Genomic DNA, 23,775 nt, shown 5'->3' with positions numbered 1-23,775 from the left:
ATAGAATCGACTTTTGGATTGGTCATACTGATGTCCCTGTCTTCAGCTCGACATCATGGAAATGTGCCACAGAGGACAGCACCTAAGTTGAGAATAATTGTTAAGTTATCTGATGTAAAATTCGTAACATATGTTTCTTGTAAATGAGACAATGGGATAAAATCGGGGTTTACAGTAGAAAGTGCTGCGTATTGGATTGTATTTGGGCTGCTTATCTCGGTGTTACACGTCTGTACGTTACCGACATTCCGGCACGGAAATATAGGGAATCGTCGCATTAATTCAGAAACACACGTCACGTAACTGTCCGTCCGAGAGGTTTTCATAATAGAAATTGGCAGACAATGTCGGGCACAAAAACTGTTTTCATTTGGCCTGCCGTCAGGGCGCATCGAGTTAAAAATCTGTTAACTAAGTGAGGTCTCCGTCGCAGATGCAGATTCAATTATCGAGATAATCGATTTGCGAGCTGCGCCGCCCTCTCGTCCTATTGGGCAAGCGAGCCGCGCCGTAATTGCACGTCACCCGCCTCGCCTGGGGACACGTGACGGCCGGCTGCTCCGCTGCTTCTCTGCCGGGTCGGACCAATCCGAACGGCTCGGCCCGCGCGACGCACACAGGAGGGGGCCGCAGCAGCCTTGTGTTCTAGCTGGGTGGCAAGAACGTCGCACTGCATTCGTCGTACAAAGGTGGTCACATACTTTAATTTCTAGCAATGGATACATCCCTAACGCAATTGGACACTTGAATACACACACATCAAAAAGGTTTTGCATCACTTCGGTTCCGAGGATTCCGGAACCTGTAGAGAAAATTGAAATAGAGCTCAACATAAACGTCATTTCCGCCTTTTTTTGCTCATGAAAACCACACATTGAATGTTGTACTACCATACAGCGAGACCTCCAGAGGTGGTGGTCCAGATTGCTGTACACACCGGTACCTCTAATTCCCAGCAGCACGTCCTCTTGCAATGATGCATGCCTGTATTCGTCATGGCATACTATCCACAAGTGTATCAAGGCACTGGTGGTGCCGATTTTCCCACTCCTCAACGGCGTTTCGGCGTAGATCCCTCAGAGTGGTTGATGGGTCACGTCGTACATAAACAGCCCATTTCAATCTGTCCCAGGCTTATTCGATAGAGATCAAGTCTGACGGAATTCATTCACAAGATGTGTCCGATGGAGACGCGAATTGTCGTCCACGAGGACGAATGCCTTGCCAATATGCTGCTGATATCGTCACAGTATCGCACGGAGGATGGCATTCACGTATCGTACGGCTGTTACGTCGCTTTCCATCACAGCCAGCGGCGTACGCGGCCCCACATAATTCCACCCCAAAACAGCAGGAAACTTCCACATTGCTGCACTCGCTGGACAGTGTGTCTAAGGAGTTCAGCCTGACCGAATTACCTTAAATCACGTCTCCGACGATTGTCTGGTTGAAGGCATATGCCACACTCATCGGTGAAGAGGACGTGATGCCAATGCTGAGCGGTATACTCGGCATGTTTTTGGCCCATCTGTACCGCGCTGCATGGTGTCGCAATGGACGTCAGGAGTGAAACTGCGCATCATGCAACTTACTGCGCATAGTTTTAGTCGTAAAACGACGTTCTGTGGCTGCACGAAAAGCATTATTCGACATGGTGGCGTTGTTGTCAGGTTTCCTCCAAGCCATAATCCGTAATTAGCGATCATCCACTGGAGTACTAGCTCTTGGGCGGCCTGAGCGGGGCATGTCATCGACAGTTCCTGTCTCTCTGTATCTGCTCCATGTCCGAACAACATCGCTTTGGTCCATTCCGAGACTCCTGGACACTTACCTTGTTGAGAGCCTTCCTGGCACAAAGTAACAATGCGGACGTGATCGAACCGCGGTACAGACCGTCTAGGCATGTTTGAATTACAGGGAATACGAGCCGTGTACCTTCTTCCTGGTGGAGTGACTGGAACTGATCGGCTGTCGGACCCCCTTCGTCTAATAGGCGCTTCACATACATGGTTGTCTACATCTTAGGGCGGGTTTAGTCGCATCTCTGAACAGTCAAAGGGACTATGTCTGTGATACAATATCCACAGCCAACGTCTATCTTCAGGAGTTATGGAAACCAGGGTGATGCAAAACATTTTTTTGATGTGTGTATAATAGAAGAGGTATCTGTAGCTAATTTTTATATTTTTTTCGCTGTATAATCAGTCTTCTGATTGGTTTGATGCTGCCCGTCACGACCTCCTCTCCCTGCGTCAACCACTTCATTTCACCATGATGAGCCAAAACATGATGATCAGCAGTTTAAGAGCATGATGACCCATATTTGGAGCGCAGTACAGCAACGATTCTGTGTAGCGTGAACTTGACGGGTCCTTGGTGCTTTTCTGTATGTGGCAGCAGATGTGTTGGCACAGGTTATGTAGACTGGTGGGTTGTGGGCTCGAAACTGGTACCCGATGGCACCACAGATGTGTTCCATCGGATACAGATCAGCCATATTAGTTGGGCAAGTGTGTTGGCTGTCATGCTCTTCAAGTCATTGTAGTCCGATTCTGGCTTACAGCACGAACAGTTATCTTACTGGAAGAAGCCATCGCCGTTGGGGAAGACGTGAGGCACGAAGGAATGCAAGTGGTCGGTAACAATGTTCACGTAGTCCATAGCTTTCATGATGCCACGGCACTCATGGCACAGTCGATCTCCGCCACTTTCTACGACCTACGTCCGTGTTGTGGTGCTTATTTTCAGCAGCAAATTCAGCTGGATGACAGCGTATCAGGACACGATCACAACATGATTCATTCTACGATGAACTTCTTTCCCCTCTGTCCACTATCCACTCCCGGTGATCCGTTCCCACTGCAGTAGTTAAAATCAAGGAATACAGCATATACCTGATTGTCTTGATCCAACGCTTTCAGTATGTCATGTAAGAAAACTGCAGGCTGGGTTTCACACTATCGAAGTTTTCGAAATATATACTGGTGGGCATTGAAGAGGTCATTCTGTTCAAGAAATCTCATTATGTTTGAGCTCAGAATATGTTTTAGGATTCTACAACAAATGGATATCAAGGATATTGGATGTTAGTTTTGTGGACCGCTTCCACTACCCTTCTTGTAGACGGTGTGACCTGTGCCGTTTTCCAAGAACTGGGCATGGATTTTTGTTCGAGGGATCTACGAAAGGTTATATTTAGAAGAGGGGCCAACTCAGCCACAAATTCAGTGTAAAATCTTACAGGGAGTCCATTTGGCCCTGGAGCTTTGATCAGTTTTAACGATACATCAACAGCACTGACACTAATACCTATTTCATCCATCTTTTCGGTGCTACGGGGATTAAATTGAGGCAGTTCACCTGGGTTTTCCTTTCTAAAGGATTGTTTAAAAACGGAGTTAATAATTTAGACTTTAGCTTTGCTATCGTCAGTTTCAGTTCCTCTCTCATTCACCAGGGACTGTGTACCAACGTTTTACATAAGACCAGAATTGCTTTGTGTACTGTGAAAGATCGCTTGACAATATATTGCTACCTTAGTCACTGGAGGCATCACTTATTGCTCTCTTGACAACCAAACGCGTTTCATTCAGCGTATATCTATCTATAGCCCTACGCTTTGTGTTACTCTTATTACGCAGAATTTTTCTGTTCCTTTAGAAGTTTCTTTACAGTGACTGTATACCATGGAGTTTCCCTCACATTATGAACTGTTCTACTGGGTAAAAACCTATCCATTGCAAGGTCAACTATTCTTTTAAGCTTCAGCCATAGTTCCTGTACACGCTCCTGCCCTGTGCTGAAGGTTTCAAGTTCCTCATTGAGATAAGACACTATTGATTTTTTATCTAGTTTACTGAACATGTATGTCTTTCTGCTTGTTTTAGTTGTCCTTTGTTCTTTGGTAGTCATTGTTGCCACAACCGTTTCATGGACACTGATACAAATTTCCATGTGGACATCCTCAAAAACGTCAGGTCTGTTTGTTGCAAATAGATCGAATATATTTCCATCATGAGTGGGGTTCCTATCTGTTCTAGGTAGTTTTCAGAGAAGGCATTTAGTAAGGTTTCACAGCATGTCTTATCAGCCTACCATTAACAAAACTGTAATTTTCCCAATTAATTGTTGGATTATTGAAACCTCAACCGACGATTGTAGTATGATCAGGGAACTTACGTACAAGTGAGCTGAGGTTTTCCCTAAGGTTTCCGCTTACATCAGGACACGAGTCTGGCTGGCGACAGGTGGACTCCATTATTATTTTATGTTTATTATTTTAAGTCCACCCTTGATACTGAGCTTCGCCCAAATAATCTCATACGCAGCTTCAATTGCTACCTCGGTGCATTTGAGTTTCTTGTCTACTACACAATGTAAAAATACGCACCAGACAAGTGGAAGAAATTAATAGGTGCAATGAACCTTATTCGTTGTGATGCAGGCATACGCACCTGAAAAATGGAAGAAATTAATAGGTGCAATTTTACAGAGGTCATTAGAGGTGAAACTCAAGCAATCTGAGATAGGATAATCTTAGGAAAGGTGATGTCCTATCGGAAAAAAATCATGACGCATGTCGTTTTAAACTATTGAAGCAGAGTTAGAGAAGCCACAGAATGGCTGCACGGGGATTTAAATCTCTCCACCTCGCTTCGTTGCAGTCGTAGCAATAGCAGTATGCTTTCCATCAAAAATCTGACAGCCCTTGACACTCATATTGTCATCTGTTCGAAAAATGACGGGACATTTGAGGACAGGCGATTTCGCAATGTCGAGAGAGTGAAAGCGGAGGGCAGAGTGTGGGGTGTAAAGCGAAATGATTCAATTCGCACTCCATCATTTCATTTTGCAATGCGGAATGGTAGACATTATTCGCCATTGAAGGGGCTGGTGGTTTAAGGAGTAATTACCCCTCTCTCCGGCTATATTTACTATGCTTTGAAGCTAGAAGAGATAATTTTGTTTTTAGACTTCCTGAATCTTGCGTCGTTAATAATGGTTAGCTCTGTATTGCAAAGGTACAAACGTTCACCTCTCCATCAGTGAAGTATTTACTCTAGAGTTTCAGTGAAAGGAGAATTAGACACAAAAATTTAAGAGAAGCAAATATCGTTTTAATATTTTTCCTTGTGTCTTCGCCTGGCTCTCAAAGACGCTAAATTGCAGTCTGAGGACTCCAGTTTCCCACGGGTCTTTAAACAGCCTGTGGTTCGCAGTTTTGCAACAGATTTCCCGCAAATGGCACCGCAGCGACTTCGGTGGCCAATCTCCCGCGGTGAGCCCGGCGCAGCTCACGAGCTTCCCCCAACAGTGCAGCCAACTCATGCAATTTAAATTACGCTCGAGCCGAGCTGTCGAGCAACTTCGCTGTTTGATCTGGCGCGGCTTGCAAACAGTACGCGCTCCAAGAGCCACGAAGACGCCGCAGCCGGAGATCCCGCGCAGACCCTGGGCTGCGCCACTTCCAGCACCACGGCGTTCGGCGCACAGTGAGAGAGGCTCTTACCGTGTCTGCATTATTACTTATACCTGAGAGTTACTGCTGCTACTGTCGATTCGAAATATGATATATTCTGGGCTATTCCTCCGCGTTATTTCCCGTTTTCAAAACACCCTGACCGTTCCACTGCTGCCATCTCATTAAAAAGTAAATAGAGTTTCTTTCATTAATCATTGTGGAGAACAGCAAAATCATCTGCCTCATTTCTGACAACTGGCACAACAATTAGATTCCTGAATGAATTTTCATTCTACTGTGGTGTTTCAGATTTGAAACTTCCTGGCGGATTAAAACTGTTTGCCGAACGCTCTCCTAGCGGTCAAGTGATCTCCCAAGTGAGGTACCCGAGCGCGAACACCGTCATATAGCTTTAATGTACCAGGAGGTTTCAAATCAGTGCACACTCGCCTGAAGAGTGAAAATGCACTTTAAAGACAGTACCCCCAGGACGTGCATACACTGTTTCTCCGCAGCACCCTTTCTTCCAAGACTGCTAGTCCTACACTGTACCCATGAGAACTTCTAGTAGGTTTGGAAGGTAGCTGAAGACGTACTGACGAAAGTAAGACTGTGAAGTGGTCCTGAGTCGTACTTGGATAAGACATTTAGTGGAGCACTTGCTAATGATAGACAATGGTTTACGTTCTATTCCGTTCTGGCACGCAATTTGCTAGGAGGTTTAAACGATTTCTTTGTCTAATTATCACACTGGTCTTCATTTTTTACATTATTTTGTCTTTTGAAATATTAGATTTTCAATCCACAGTTTTAAAACACTTCAGGAGTCTTAACTCCTCTTTTTTATTGCGACCATCAAAATTTATTTAAGAGCGCAGCTTGCTGCTGCTGGCCCAACGGGTCGTTGTGCGAAGCACGCTGTCCGGACCGTGCCGAAGACTGCTGTCTTGATCTCGTCTCTTCCGTCTAACTGACAGTCAGAACCTGCTGGACATTTCATTTGAACTAAATTTCCGTAGATTACCTGCATTCTGAATTTGGTTAGGCGCTTAGGGTGTTAAGCGGCATGTCAGTGACAAACTGTACTCCGTTACTTGTGCGGTTAACTAAAGCGTGGAATTGCTCATTGCGTATACGAAATGCGTGGCTGCCAGCATGCACTCTCTGAGCACTGAACGACGAATATTTGTTCACTCGCTGTATCATTACTCAGGTATTAACTAATACAGTCGTGACTTAAGTGCCGAATTTCCACACTGACTGTTTCAACCTTTTATGTGTCAGTGTTGGGCGATTTGTTGAATTCATACACAATTAATTTGGTTAATAGTATTGTGCAAAAAATTGTGATTTTCTCTTTCTTGTGGAAGTCTGCTGTAATTGTATGTGTTAAAGGATATATTCGACAGTCAAACACCCAGCACAGACCACTTTTCCTTTTGCACGCAACGTAAGACCCTTCCCAAGGCAAAGAGTGCACATGCTGTTAAAGGGAGGCCTAAACTCTTTGCGTGAGCGATACCCATCCTGGGAGGAATCGATAGGGATGCATCAATTATCGTCACTGACATCAAATGGCTCTGAGCACTATGGGACTCAACTGTTGTGGTCAACAGTCCCCTAGAACTTAGAACTACTTAAACCTAACTAACCTAAGGACATCACACACATCCATGCCCGAGGCAGGATTCGAAACTGCGACCGTAGCAGTCGCACGGTTCCGGACTGCGCGCCGAGAACCGCGAGACCACCGCGGCCGGTTCACTGACATCCTTGAGATGAATTCGCTCTTGTTTTCCTTGATAGTTACCGACATAGGAATCGTAACATTTGTGTTTTTTTAACCAGTGCTCTCTAGTAGAAAGCATAAGCTCAGGACTGTTCTGAAGGGTGCTCGCGCTCTACGTCGCCGTATCACCCTTCCCCCTCTGCACCCTCCCTCCACCTTCTCTACCCCTTAGGCCAGCAGCCCCCGGCTATCTCTTACTCACGGCTCGGCGCCCACGAGAAGTGCCCCCCGCTCAGCTCGGAGACAAGACAAGACAAGACAAGGATCCGCCCGTGGATTTCCTCTCCCTGTGCTGGCCGGCTCAGCAGCGACCCACACCGTTTGTCCGGCGCCACCGCAGTGTCACGTGACCGGCCCTTGACCCTCCGCCACTGCTCTGGCAACGCTGCTTTTCCGCCAAAAGGCATTTACTGCTACATCTACGACAGCATCTAGGTTCGTGCTTCTTTCAATATCACGTGTTCTCGAACCACTGTAATTTCTTACGCTTTACAGTTTTGCTACAGCACTCCTCCACACGTTACTGCTGCATTACCCTCTTTGTTACGTCATGCGGACTGGATATATGTTTTAGTTAGAAATAGTGTTTTATTACTAATTCATCAGCTCAACATAGTTTGTTGTTTTTTTCCCATTAACAAAAACAATTCGTACGGCCGTCAGTCAGTGCACTGACCATACGAACACAGAGGCGCACAACAGGTGACTCTACAACGTATCAAAAGTAGTCCTACCTCACCCCTCCCATTTTTCTTCATCGTCAGCCAATGATCATTAAAAGTTGCAACAGGGGTAAACCACGTCAACCATGTCAACAGTAGGCTATACGTGTACAGAGAACCTTCCAGTCCCCTTATGGATGTATTCCAGATATTTCACAACAAACCTTTTTTTTTCAGAAATGCTCGTGGAAGTTTTTACGGCTGAAATGCGTTAACGACTAACGATTAAAGCAGCCATGAAACTTCACCTGTAGTTGCTGTAAACTAAAGCAAAATTCTTCAACTTAAGACGGACCACTTCTTATTTCGCAAGAGTTTGTATGTTGCACCGATTCGATAACATCAAATTAGTCTTCCCGACACTGGATGGTGAAATAACTTTCAGAACAGAAATTTTGGAGGACAATACATTTTAGTATTGTAATATGCCACTGAAAACTTAAGTCGTTGTTTTGAGTAATTGTTTTTTTTATCAATTATCCGCCGAATCTCCGCAGCTTCCAACGACCGGCAAGGTTACCGAGTTTGGCTCATGACATCATTTATTGTAAGTCACTGTTGGCACGCTCTGACTTTGGTGTTTACTTTGAAAAAATAAATAAAAAATTGTTAAATCAGGTCTCCTTTACTATACAGACTGCGAAATATTTCTTTTAATGTGTGTAAGACACTCAAGAAGCAATGGGCACCCATACCGTGGCAAAAACATTCGGATGTGAAACGTATTCCTTTACAATACTTTAGATACATACATCATAAAGCCGGTGGTAGACAGACAACATCTTTCGAAATTGTACTAAATGCTTTCTCTGAGAATTACTTTGAACAATTAGTTCATATGCTACCACACAAATTCTAAATGGTTGTGAAAACACACTTGACCTCTTAGCCACACATAATCCTGATCTAATAGAGACTGTCCTGATGGGTACACGGATTAGTGAACACAAGGTCATTGCAGAGATGTTCGAAACCATATCAACCAAAATCACTAAAAATAAACGCAGGATATATCTATTTAAAGTAGCAGATAAAAATTCACCTGATGCCTTCCTAAGAGAGAGTCTTCATTCCTTCCAAGTTAATTATATAAGTGTAGACCAGATATGGCCCAAATTCACGGTATCGACAGAAATGGATAGATTCATAGCGCATAAGCTGATAAGAGACGGGACTGATCCACCATGGTACACAAAACACATCAGAACACTGTTGCAGAAGCATTCCAAATTCAGAAGAACGCAAAATCCCCAAGACTGGCTAAGTTCACGGAAGCTCGAAATTTAATGCGGACGTCAATGCGAGATGCTTTTAACAGTTTCCACAATGAAATATTGTCTCTAAATGTGGTAGAAAGCCAAAGAGATTCTGGTCGTGTGTAAAGTACACCAATGGCAAAAAACAGTCACTACGTCACTGCGCTATAGCGATGGAAATGTTACCGAGGATGGCGCCACTAAAGCGGAGTTACTAAATACAGTTTTCCGTAATTCCTTCACGAAAGAAGACGAAGTAAATATTCCAGAATTCTAAACCAGAACAGCTGTTAGCATGAATGATACAAAAGTAGATACTGAGCTGTTGCGAAACAACTTAAATTACTTAAGAAAATAAAGTCATCCGGTCCAGATGGTATACCTATCAGGTTCCTTTCAGAGTATACAGACACAATAGTGCCTTTCTTAGCAATCATATACAACCGCTCACTTGACGAAATGTCTGTTCCTAAAAACTGGGAAGTAGCACATATCACACCAATATTCGAGCAAGGAAATAGGAGTAGCCCATTGAATTACAGACCCATATCACTGACCTCAATTTGCAGTAAGGTTTTGGAGCATATACTATACTCGAACATTATGAATCACCTTGAAGAAAATGACTTATTGATACATAACCAACATGGATTCAGAAAATATCGTACCTGTGCAACACAGCTAGGTGTTTATTCCCATGCAGTGTGCTGTTGACAAGGGATCTCAAAATGGTTCAAATGGCTCTGAGCACTATGGGACTTAACATCTGTGGTCATCAGTCCCATAGAACTTTTTTTTTTTGGGTCATCAGTCTACTGACTGGTTTGATGCGGCCCGCCACGACTTCCTCCCCTGTGCTAACCTCTTCATCTCAGATTAGCACTTGCAACCTACGTCCTCAATTATTTGCTTGACGTATTCCAATCTCTGTCTTCCTCTACAGTTTTTGCCTTCTACAGCTCCCTCTAGTACCATGAAAGTCATTCCCTCATGTCTTAGCATATGTCCTATCATCCTGTCCCTTCTCCTTATCAGTGTTTTCCACATATTTCTTTCCTGTCCGATTCTGCGTAGAACCTCCTCATTCCTTATCTTATCAGTCCAACTAATTTTCAACATTCGTCTATAGCACCACATCTCAAATGCTTCTATTCTCTTCTGTTCTTGTTTTCCCACAGTCCATGTTTCACTACCATAGAATGCTGTACTCCAGACGTACATCCTCAGAAATTTCTTCCTCAAATTAAGGCCGGTATTTGATATTAGTAGAATTCTCTTGGCCAGAAATGCCTTTTTTGCCACAGCGAGTCAGCTTTTGATGTCCTCCTTGCTCCGTCCGTCATTGGTTATTTTACTGCCTAGGTTGCAGAATTCCTTAACTTCATTGACTTCGTGACCATCAATCCTGATGTTAAGTTTCTCGCTGTTCTCATTTCTACTACTTCTCATTACCTTCGTCTTTCTCCGATTTACTCTCAAACCATACTGTGTAGTCATTAGACCATTCCGTTCAGCAGATCATTTAATTCTTCTTCACTTTCACTCAGGATAGCAATGTCATCAGCAAATCGAGTCACTGATATCCTTTCACATTGTATTTTAATTCCACTCCTGAACCTTTCTTTTATTTCCATCATTGCTTCCTCGACGTACAGATTAAAAAGTAGGGGCGAAAGGCTACAGCCTTGTCTTACACCCTTCTTAATACGAGCACTTCGTTCTTGTTCGTCCACTCTTATTATTCCCTCTTGGTTGTTGTACGTATTGTATATGACCCGTCTCTCCCTATAGCTTACCCCTAGTTTTTTCAGAATGTTGAACAGCTTGCACCATTTTATATTGTCGAAGCTTTTTCCAGGTCGACAAATCCTATGAACGTGTCTTGATTTTTCTTCAGCCTAGAACCTAGAACTACTTAAACCTAACTAACCTGAGGACATCACACACTTCCATGCCCGGGACAGGATTCGAACCTGCGACCGTAGCGGTCACGCGGTTCCAGACTGAAGCGCCCAGAACCGCACGGCTACACTGGCCGGCAAGGGATCTCAGATCGATTCCATATTCCTAGATTTCCAGAAGTCTTTCGATACCGTTCCTCACAAGCGACTATTAATCAAATTGCGTGCATATGGAGTATCGTCTCAGTTGTGTGACTGGATTCGTGATTTCCTCTCAGAGAGGTCACAGTTCGTAGTGATAGATGGTAAATAATTTAGTAGAAGTAATGTCTGGAGTTTCGCAAGGTAGTGTCATAGGCCCTCTGCTGTTCCTGATTTACATAAATGATCTAGATGATACTCTGAACAGCCCCCTTAGATTGTTTGCACACGACGCTGTAATTTACCGTCTAGTAAAATCATCAGATGATCAATTCCAGTCACAAAATGATCTAGGGAGAATTTCTGTATGGTGTGAAAAGTGGCAATTGGCACTAAACAAAGAAAAATGGTTCAAATGGCTCTGAGCACTATGGGACTCAACAGCTGTGGTGATTAGTCCCCTAGAACTTAGAACTACTTAAACCTAACTAACCTAAGGACATCACACACATCCATGCCCGAGGCAGGATTCGAACCTGCGACCGTCGCAGTCGCACGGTTCCGGACTGCGCGCCTAGAACCGCGAGACCACCGCGGCCGGCTAAACAAAGAAAAGTGTGAGGTCATCCACATGGGTACTAAAAGAAATACAATAAATTTTGGGTATACGATAAGTCGCACAAATGTAAGGGCTGTCAGTTCGACTAAATACCTAGCAATTACAATTACGAGCAACATAAATTGGAAATACCACATAGATAATAGTGTGGGGAAGGCGAAACAAAGACTGCGCTTTGTTGGCAGAACACTTAGGAGATGCAACAAACCCAATAAACACACAGCCTACATTACACTTGTCCGTCCTATGCTGGAATATTGCTGCGCGATGTGGAATCGTTACCTGGTAGGATTGACCGAGGACATCGAAGAAGTACAAAGAAGGGCAGCTCGTTTCGTGTTATAAAGGTGAGACTTTCACTAATATGATACGAGAGTTGGAGTGGTAGTCACTGAAACAAAGGCTGTTTTCTTTGCGCCGAGGTCTATTTACGAAATTTCAATCACCAACTTTCTCTTCCGAATGCGAGACCATTTTGTTGGCACCCACCTACGTAGGGAGAAATGATAGTCATAATAAAGTAAAAGAAATCAGAACTCGAACGGAAAGATTTAGGTGTTCCTTTTTCCCACGCGCCATTCGAGAGTGGAATGGTAGAGAAGTAGTATGAATGGTACGATGAACCCTCTGCCAGACACTTAACTGTCAATTGTAGAGTAACCACGTAGATGTAGATTTCTAATTTAAAAGTAATCATTACATGCATTTACTTAAATTAGAAAATGAAGGGACATGTAGTATCTTTAACACAACATTAAAAAACAAATTTAAGGATCATTAATCTGCTACAAAATTTTCTCCTTGAGAGTAGGTTCATCCTTCATCGTCAGGTTGTTTATTTTGATGATATCGTCCAACTGAAACAGCACACCAAACACATTCCAGGCTATTCAGGTGCGACAGATGTGTTCGAAGATTAATAAAGGTCACGTTCAGGTTCGAATCCTGCCTCGGGCATGGATGTGTGTGATGTCCTAAGGTTAGTTAGGTTTAAGTAATTCTAAGTTCTAGGGGACTGATGACCTCAGAAGTTAAGTCCGATAGTGCTCATAGCCATTTTTGAACCATGCAGCTACCGAGGCGACCTAACTTAAGATTTACCTGTTTTAATATGAAACCGACTGCTGTCATATGCGGAAGTTCGTGTTGTTGCACGGAAGTGTCGCGTCGGGTTGATGGAGCGCTGCAGCTTGATGCAAGTAAGAGGGCATGATTGCGAAAGCGGGATTGTGGAGAAACGATAATTTAAAACTGATGCTAACAGCACTTGGCCACATTATTTCGACTCGCATAGCAATTGGAAGGCAAGGGAAGTGGCATCTGCGGATGATTCACCAGCTAACTTTGGTAATAAGTCTCTTAGTTGTGGCAGAACCTTAAAAGAAATGTGCACGTCAAAAATTGAAAGGATTCGTGACAAAGTGAGGTCTGACATTTGATAAATAGTACCTTCGGGTTACGAATTTCATCTAAATATACACACTTACATTGCAAACTGACATCATGTACAGCAACAAAATGGAAATCACCAAAGAGCATGGGCCGGCCATTGTGGCCGAGCGGTTCTAGGCACTTCAGTCCGGAACCGCGCTGCTGCTACGGTCGCAGGTTCGAATCTTGCCTCGGGCATGGATCTACGTCTACATCTACATCCATACTTCGCAAGCCACCTGACGGTGTGTGGCGGAGGGTACTTTGAGTATCTCTATCGGTTCTCCCTTCTATCCCAGTCTCGTATTGTTCGTGGAAAGAAAGATTTTCGGTATGCCTCTGTGTGGGCTCTAATCTCTCTGATTTTATCGTCATGGTCTCTTCGCGAGATATACGTAGGAGGGAGCAATATACTGCTTGACTACTCGGTGAAGGTATGTTCTCGAAACTTCAACAAAAGCCCGTATCGAGCTACTCAATGTCTCTCTTGCAAAGTCTTCCACTGGAGTTTAATTATCATCTCCGTAACGCTTTCGCGATTACTAAATGATCCTGTAACGAAGCGCGCTGCTCTATCTCTTCTATCAACCCTACCTGATACGGATTCCACACTGGTGAGCAATATTCAACCAGTGAGCGAACAAGTGTACTGGCACCTACTTCCTTTGTTTTCGGATTGCATTTCCTTAAGATTCTTCCAATGAATCTCAGTCTGACATCTGCTTCACTGACGATCAACTTTATATTATCATTCCATGTGTTTGATGTCCTTAGGTTAGTTAAGTGGTTTTAAGTCTAGGGGACTGATGACCTCAGATGTTAAGTCCCATAGTGCTTAGAGCCATTTGAACCATTGAAGAATGTCGTAATAAACAAGTCCTTAAAATTTTGTTTACTTCGTACAATGCGCGAAATGACCACACATCAGTGCCAAAGCGACTTCTGAAGAAACTGAAGAGATTCCTTCAATACCCCGCTCATACCGCAACAACCCAATGTTTCATATCGGTGCATCGTTGGAACTTGGGCATAGGCTTCATCTTTGAGTTCACCACAGAGTAAAAAGACCAGTGGCGTCAAATCAGTCGAGGTTTCAGACCAACTGATAACACATTCACGTCCTATTCATCGAGCAGAAAAGACCTGGTTGAGCGCTTACCTAGTGAAAAGCGAGTAGTGAGCTACGCACCCACTGCGCCGGTATACGTATTTCAAACGCTATCGCCTCAAGGAAGGCCGGTAGCATTACGATAAGAATTTGTACGCATCTTCAACCTGTTAAAGTTTCTTCAATAAAGTACGTCATGTACTCTCCAACAACCCCGCAGCGAACATTCCCGTTGAACTGCGCCCTGATGTTCAACCTGCCTCAGCCAGCGCGGATTGTCAGCCGTCCAGTAATTCTTATTTCTTACATTCTGTTTCTAATCATTCGCAGAAGTAGCTTCATCTGTACAGAGAAATTTTTGAAGAAAGAAACTGTTTCCAGGTCACACGTCAGAAACGAGAGACGAAATTCCATAATTCTGCAAGCTGTTTGCGCACAAAATACGAAGAATGCTGGGACGACTTACTTTGGACGCACTCACAGTTTCTCTGGAGATAACGTGTGGACTGTGAGCAACAGCTTTCAGAACATCTTTTTAGTTCACTCCGCTCGTAGCGCCGGCCCGGTGGCCGAGCGGTTTTAGGCGCTTCAGTCAGGAATCACGCGACTGTTACGGTCGCAGTTTCGAACCCGGTCTCTGGCATGGATGTGTGTGCTGTTAAGAAGTTTAAGTAATTCCAAGTTCTAGGGGACTGATAACCTCAGATGCTAAGTCCCATAGTTCTCAGAGCCATTTGGGTTCCTCGTTGCATGCTCGCTTCTTACTCTCTGCGTAGAATTCCAGTGCCCTCCAAATGGCAAATTTTTGCACATTCGCTGAATTGTCGTTCTCTCTAGAGATCGTCTGTCGCAATACTCAACAGTTTTCTACGCATTCTCTGTAAGGAAACAGTATATCTAGTTCCTCTCACTTTATGAAATATATATATTTCAATTTCAAACTTACCCGAACACACGTCAACGACACAGGCAGAATGAAAGCTACTCTTCCTCTTTTGTAATGGTGTCACGGAGGTGTGACGCTGTGCTTCCTGCTTATTCGATGTAAGGTTTCCGTATTTTGGATTGTGTTAAATGCTGATTGTATTCTGATGAAGCTTAATCTTATTCCGTTGTCCTTCGAACATACTGTTCAGGTAAGCTCTCCCACTTCTTAAAAGGGCTTTCCGGCAATGGTCTACAATAGCGATTGCAGTATATCCTCTTCTGACACATGGACATAACCCCCTTCTAAGAAATACTAAGGCAGTTTTGTTAAACTTAAACTTATCCAGTACTGCAGAACAAGCAATAATCGGTCTAAAGCAGAGGTAAACTTTAAATTCTTCCGTACTTCTTTCCGTAAGGCATTCCTATGCAAAGCTTTTAGCTGCTTATGGATGAATTTTGTGTTAGGTCTGAGGTCCTATGTAAATAACAACGACATGAGTAACAGTTGCATCAGAAATTGTACAGAGATATCCCGAACTGCAGAGGTAGAGTTTTTTTTTGAATTGTGCAGGTTGCGTCTAATAATTTTACTGTTTCAGTCTTTATATACCGGATATTCATGCCTGATCTAACGAGGTTGTTTTTGGATATTTCCACAGCCTTTAGCGAAATTCTTAAGCAGAAATGGAATCGCAGTTAGTTGTTTTGTTATTAAAAAGAACTGGGTAGTGTATTGTTGAGCGACCCGGATAGCTGCGTGCGTTGGCGCACCGCTTCCGGGATTCAGGGAGCGCGCTGACTCCGAAACGAATCGGCCCGGAGGATTAACGATTGAGGACGTGAGCCGACCGGCATGGATATCGTTTTAGGCCGTTCTCTGGACCCGCCTAGTGAATACGTTGCTGGTACTCCCATCCCGCATCAGTTACGATTCGCAAACATTTCGAAAACACTCTCACGCATAGCCAGAATTTATATTGCCCGGGATGCGATGCGAAGCAGATTCCCCACAGTATTGCGATTCCATGGCGCGATCTGGCGAACGGGGAGTAGCGCAGCTGCTCAGCAGTTTTGGAACGATGTCATTTCTCCTCGCCCCAGTAAATTCGTTTTTTGTAAAAAAAAAAAAAAAACTGTGCTCTCAGAGTTCAAGGGAATCGACAAGTAGAGAGTAAACCATCCCACCCCCGGTTCTGCGAGAACGTGCTATAATTCCTCTTTTTGTTTGTATACTTTGCTAGCTGAAACCACTGATAACTGCAGATCAATAGCAATTGACGTTGGAGTTTATGGCGGCACATTTAGGGCAAGTGATTTGTATAATTCTTGTTTGAAATTTCCGCAAAACTGGCCGCTACCGAGAGAACTACCCACTATCTCAGTAAATGCTCTATTAGTGTTGATTGGACATGAAGCCGTTCCCATATTGGACTTTCAGCGAGTGAGGAAAAATTGTTATTTAACAAGAGATTACCAAGAGCACGGACGTTAGTGGAACACACGGTCGGAATTATAGGAAGCAAGTGGTGTCTTCTCAGAAACGAAATTGGAACTTCAATTGGACATGTAGACATTATTATCCAGTCCGTATGCGTCTTGCGCAATATAACAATCGATAAAGACGAGCCGGACGTCGACTTTCAGTTATTTATTGACCTGGACATCTCAAATAAGGCTTTGGCAGCATGCTTTCAAAACGACACAGCAAACATTATTGCTTAAAGAAGAGCGATGAGTGTGAAAGAGGCCTTCACAAACTATCTCAGCCGTCAATAATGCAAACATGGATCATGATCAATTGATTGAATGTTGTAACTACAGTGAAATCATTTCATTATGAAAAAGGTAAAAATATATACGTAATTTAGATGTGATAGAATACAATTTCTTCGTTTAACTTATTTCTGGAACTTTTGCAGTTATTTATTTTGAATTTTGTATTTATGATCTTCTTCATAATCTTCGCTTTTTCATTGCAAGCTTTACGCACCAGATTCCTGTTGTGATGTTCACGCACATTATTAATGAGCCTTTCGACGCCCATCGCAAGAAATTATTTGCAAACTATAGCACGAAACACAAACTCATCTGTGACTACGTCTCGTCGCATCTACGGTTGCCAGGTGCCCGGCTTTAATCGGATATGTTAGGTTTTTTACGGTCGTGTCCGGCCAAATATATACAAGTCTGGCTTTTGTTAGGTCTTTTAGCGATTAAGCAGAAAAGGCGCAATGAAGACCCGTTCCATGCAAGTGACGTAAGCGCAAGAAATAAGTATAAGGAAGAATCAGGAGTATGCTATAAGGATATGTATCGATATACGAACGGTGCTTGTCTAGAAAAAATGTTGGATGAAAGCAAATTCTTCGATGAGCGCGGAAACTTCGCGAAATTCGTAAAAAAAAGCGATGACTTTACAAAGCTTCTGGTTCATGAAAAGTGGACAGCTTACTTAATATTACATCACAATGAAGCATTTTATATGGAATTACTGAAGTTCGCCGGATGTTACTTTGCTATTTCAATCTACAATGACATCCTCGAAATGCTGTGCTCTTTTGTAAGCTCCCAGCGGACAAAGGAACAGAATTAACTGTAAACCGACGCAATCACAAATATGATGTTCTATAATTGAAAATTATCCTGTCAATAGTTCCACAAAATGGTTTAGAAGGAAAGCAAAGGTTATTTTCTTTTTTTTTTTAAAAAAAAAAGTTAGGAGCCTACTTCGCATAAAATATTACGTTATTTAAAACAACCGGTTTCAATAGAGTTTGTTTGCTCTCTTTTTGTTGTGAAGCGTATTCGTTTTACGTTGAACAGCATACCATGTTGTGTGGATTCAAATCGGCACATTATAAAAGGTTTGTCATAACTAAAGAAATATTTTTGCTATCTAGACTGTTGAATGTTTTTAGCAAGTAAATCAGATCGCTCCTTCAGTTCTCTTTAAATGAGGAAATTCAGTTCATGATACAGTCATATCAAAAACGGATATTAATACTTAACTACATATTATTGTTATTTATTTATAAATCTAACTGAAATGACCAAATATGTTGAAAATCTTTGCATTTTCCGTCCCGGAAGAGACGATAATTGTTTATTATCAATGAACACCTTTCACATTTTGACATAAGATTATCTTAGGAAGAAGACAGCAGTTAAGGAAGCTGAGAAATTAGTTGCTATCATAACTTGCAAAATTATAAGGCTTAAAGCTATTTAGAGTTTTTTTTGTTAAATTTCCAGCTCGCTAAACACTAATTGATTATTAATATTTCTTGAAAGTCAGTACTCCATTAGACTGTTGTTTATTTACAATATTACATTTACACTTACGCAATCATGAATCTGGTTCAAAGTGCCATTATCAAGTAAAATGCCAAAATCATGATTTTGTAAATGTAACACTGTAAATAAACAACAGTCTAATGGCGGTACTGACTTTAAAGAAATATATTACTGCTTTGGCTCCGCAATATGAAAAACTGATTTTAAGAAAAGAGAAGATTGTTAATACTCGACCGAAAATTCCCAAATGACTATTTCTGTGTAAAGTGCCTAGTTCGGTTTTTAGGGCAAAATGTCCGGCTAAATATTACGCCAAGTCGGGCTTTTGAATTTTTGGACTTGGAAAAGCCATTGCTCGATTCGGTTCGGCATCGCACTGTGGGAAGTGTAAATTCAGCCTGTACACACTAGACGCGGACAGATGGGGCATACAAATCCCTACTTAATGAGTATGGGGAGGGGTGTGGGGCGGGGCGCGGTTAAGTGCTGGCCACAGGAAGGACATCTGACCATCCTCTACCAAAGCCAGACGATCATGCCGAACCCGTGAGGACACGGGATGACGCAAGGAAAAAAATAGAAAAAAATACTGTATTTTAGCATACACTGATCAGCCAGATCAGACGGAGGGCAGATTGTGACGACCTCGAGGCTCAGCACGGGCATTTCTGAAACCACACGACTTTTCGGGTTACAGCCTTCCTACCTCTCCAGCTACTTAGGCTTTTCTATATGACCGTACCTAAAGTCCCTAATCTGTGGGGGAAAGGCATCTACTTCGACGAATAATGCTAAACCGAGAGTAGTAGATGAAGTTATAACCGAATCGCCACTGCTCAGTATTTTAGCTATGACGATTAGAAACGAAGTCTGGTTAACTATGTGTATTTTTAATTACGTAAATTAGTTTTTAATTAACAATAGTTAGCGGAAAATTTGGAAGAAAGGTTTTCAAAGTATGTCGTTAATGAAATAAGCAACGGTCACCAGTTCCTCAGCGGAACAAGAATAATTGAACTGAAACTGAACTTTACACTCGTAAGCAATCTTACGTGAGAACAGTTATTGGCGTCATGACGCAGGAACACTATCTAACGTACACTTTCAAGTACTTCACACCACACAAGTCACAGTAGTCAGATAATAATCAGTTAGCAAACACATACAACATATCATAATAATTTTCAAAGATCAAATGAACTAAGGTTGTTTACTGGCTGTGGACAAAAACTTTTTTTATTATGTTACTTACCGTAAGACTGACTATCGTAATTGTAGCAAGCAGAAAGATTGTTTGCATTTAACAGTTACTTTGATATTACTTGGCAATAAAAGTTACAAATTATACGACGAGCTATAAATTAGAACTGTGCTTTGACAATGAAATTCACTGTCCAAATTAAGTAAAGTTTTACTAACAATTTCTTATTATGAAAGTTACACTATTTTTAGCAAATGAATTAATATTGGCTTTTACATCATTCTGTTTCTGACATTATTCATACTGCAGTCAAAGCTTTCATTATTACGTAATTGTACAAAAGTTGTAAAATTTATGTGTTGATAATCTACTAAATTAATGTTCCTTCATTTTCAGTTCATTTTCTGATTATCTCGGTTCATACAAAGAGATAGGATGTATACTACTTGGATAAAGAACTAGAAAAATTATTTACGTGACAATATGTACGAAAACAATGTTATTTAAGCAATAAAATTCCAACTACGTTGGTCAGTCTATTATACTTCTAGTTATAAAAAGTCTAGATCTTACTTCACTTCATGATGCTGTTGGTTTGTCGAGGGGCTTCATTTATCGGTAAATAGGGCACAGGTGGATCTTCTTGCCATACCATAGCCACTAACAAGGGCCCACAGTATTCCTGATGTTATGTGAATTACTCTTGCTGCACTGTCCCCAATAACTGCCATAACTTGCCCACATTAAACATCCGCCAACTCAACTAATTTAATTTTCACTGTTCCGCACTTCGGAAAAGACTTTTTGTCTCTGCACTTTTGCATAGCCACACCGACTAACACCCACAACCAACGACACCAATCCTCTCCTCGCGACTCCCAACTGCTACTACTTTTGGAGCGTTCGCTCGCCCAGCGATAATGAATTTACAATTTATTACAATCTTTGACAATACCTTTTCCCTGACTATGCTAGCGTGTCTACTTTCAAAATGTTAACATTACATGCGTATTCTCCATCTTAAATAACAAACAGCATTTGTGACTTTACAACATATTTACAAGAATAACATTCAGCACAACTAATAAAGCAAACTTTGCAAAACACGTAGAAATTGTATGATCATGCACTGATTTGAGGCGTTAGAGGGTGGTCGAGGAATTCTGTGGTGAGTTATCTTCAACACGTGGCGCAACCGAGCTAAAACCACGTCCACACGTCATGATTACAGATAATGGATGTCGTAGGGTGGGCTACTGGTAAAACAGGACAGGCTGCGAACTGAGGCGGGAATAATGTCAGACTTTAATGCTGGACAGAGTAAAAGTGTGTCTGGACACACCGTACACCTAACAGTCCTAACGAAGGGCTTACACAGCCGACGACCCCTACACGTGCCAACGTTAACACCACGACATCGGAAACTACGACTGAAATGGGTGCGTGACGGTCGGCACTAAATGTTGGTGCAGTGGGAGAGTTGAATCCCGATGCCTTCTTCATCATGCCGATGGTAGGGCGCGAATTCCTCGTCTTCCAGGGGGACACCTGTACTGCGGGTTGGAGATAAGCTTGCGGTGGTTCCATTACGCTATGGGGAACATGCACGTGGGCATCCATGAGTCCAGTGGGTGAAAGGCAACCTGACGGCCAAGGACTATGATATACTGGTTGCATCGCAATCATCTTTCTCGATGGCATTGACATTTTTCAATAAAATAATGGGCTATGTCACAAGCCCGAGGAATGTGATGGAGTGGTTCGAGGAACACCTTGACTTGTTCCAATTGATGTAGTAGCCCCACAACTCGGCAGATCTAAACCCGTTCGAACACATCTGGGATGTGATTGAACGTGACGTCACGCCTCGTCGTCCCCCTCCCTGGAATTTGCGGGAATTAGGTGACCTGTGTGTGCAGATGGGGTGCCAACTCCCTCCAGCGACCTACCAAATTCTCATTGCTCCATGGTACGACACGTCGCCTCTGATATTCGTGACAGAGTTGATCATAACGGCTATTAGGTAGGTGGTTATAATGTTCTGGGTGATCAATAAACAGCATGTATGTAATGCGAAGGTAGAAGTGTGTATGCAATTGTTTATTTCTATTTTGTTTCTTGTCATGTTTTAATAGTCTATATAAATATATTCTAGGAATGAAAAAATAATATTTTGTGCGACATAATAAAATCACCTTCCCTTTCACGTCACTATATGTGGAAGCAAATATATATTGTTGAAACACCTGTTGACGCTGTTCAGTAGAAATTGTTTCCGTACGCGAGCGAAGTGCTATATCTGTGTAGAGAATCACTGAAGCTTCTGGAAATAAACTGCACAGAATTGTGACCCGGAAGGCCACGAGCCGATGCGACCCGCATTTTTCATCACAGCTCTAACTTCCCGAGTTGATAAATCTATTATTTGCCCGTAACACGATAAGCCGTAGAGAGTAAATTTATGTGCATTCCTTTTATTGCTTTGCAGAATGCGAGAGATTAAACTGAATTTTTTAACGTTCAGAGGTGGTAGAAATGTTAGGCTGCAGCTCGCTACCATGAGCCAGTCCATGAATGAAAGATGGCGGTGCAATCAGTCCTACTGTTTTCAAAAAACAGACGAGGGAAAGTAAGCGTCTGCCACGGGATCGGGTACTGCGCACGGGTGCACTTCCACATCGTGTGCGAGCCAGACTTAATATGAGGCAGGTTGCGGCGTGGAGCAAGTCAGAATCACGATAAGCGTGTAAAGAGTGCATTATAAAAGCAAGGATGTTTTCTGTTGTAACTAAACAAACTGCTCTTTCTCTTTTCATTGATTACGAATCACAAGATGAGCTATATTTCTCCACTAGTACATGAAATATATCGCTAAGTGCACATGGGGAGTAGTGTTTGTTTATAAATAAGCTAACGTCGGCAACATTTTTTGAAAGTAAGTGCGCGCGCACAAATACAATATCAAGGGAAGGGCTACACCGTGAGCGAGGCTCATGTGGCATAAAGTGATTGAGATGTGTCTTTCGTCGCGTGTGATAACGACAAGTGTTCTCTGCTTTGACATCTGCCAAATCATTCATAGTTGTTCAAGGATGTCAGATAAACGCTTTTATTATGCGCCTGTTCTGTAAAGGTGCAGGTATCACAGGGTAGTGAAATCGGTTAGCCCCTATTGCATGAGGATGGTAATAAGAAATTTTAAGCTTGCCGAGCGATTAAAAGTTTCAGTATAGAAGAAAGATTGATATATTTCCTTGTAAATAAAGTAATAGTGATTCAAAACTGCTGATGAGGTTTGAGATGATGTTATATGATCCTGCAATCCACCTCTGGATAAGTTTTTGATCCCCCTTCAGCCACAACAACCAATGTTTTACATATTTTCGTTATGTCTGGCAGCGATGCTAATGTAACTATCTGACCAATTAAAGCTTTCCGTGGCGTGGTTACTTGGAATTACTTAAGGTGGGTAGCGGTATTATTCGATCAACTAGACGACTGCCGACTTTTTTCGCAAAATCCATCTCCACTCCGTGCTAGTATTTCTTGATGTCATTGGTGGGCCAAGCCTAAGGACGAAAGTAACTTTCGCATGATGTGTCACTGGCGAGTAACATAGCTCGATGAAACTGGGACCACACATTGAAAAAACCGCCACAGTGTAGTACAGAAGGTAGCTGAAAGAAATACCCAATGAGACGACCAGAAATACTTTTATTGAATGATCATAATTACACTGAAATCACCGTGGTTTATGATGGTCACCTGGACATGGCGGGACGTAGTTCTTAGTAGGATCTGTGATCACCACGGATGGCAATCCATGTTATGCACAAGGAATTCCTGTGGTAGAGCGTTCTTCCTCCAACAGCGCCCTTGTAAAGCTGCTGGATGGTGGTTGGTGCACGCGGAAGTGTTGCAA

General features: G+C 42.6%; 1 protein-coding gene across 1 annotated transcript in view; it reads left to right on the top strand.

The window, feature by feature from the left end:
- Positions 1-23,775, top strand: part of LOC126274703 (transmembrane protein 132E) — a 370,693-nt gene that overhangs the window by 223,742 nt on the left and 123,176 nt on the right. The window lies entirely within an intron of this gene.

The sequence above is a fragment of the Schistocerca gregaria genome, chromosome 1 (genome assembly GCF_023897955.1).
Source record: "Schistocerca gregaria isolate iqSchGreg1 chromosome 1, iqSchGreg1.2, whole genome shotgun sequence".
In the NCBI taxonomy this organism is placed as follows: Eukaryota; Metazoa; Arthropoda; class Insecta; order Orthoptera; family Acrididae; genus Schistocerca; species Schistocerca gregaria.
This window is presented reverse-complemented; position numbering and strand designations above follow the sequence as displayed.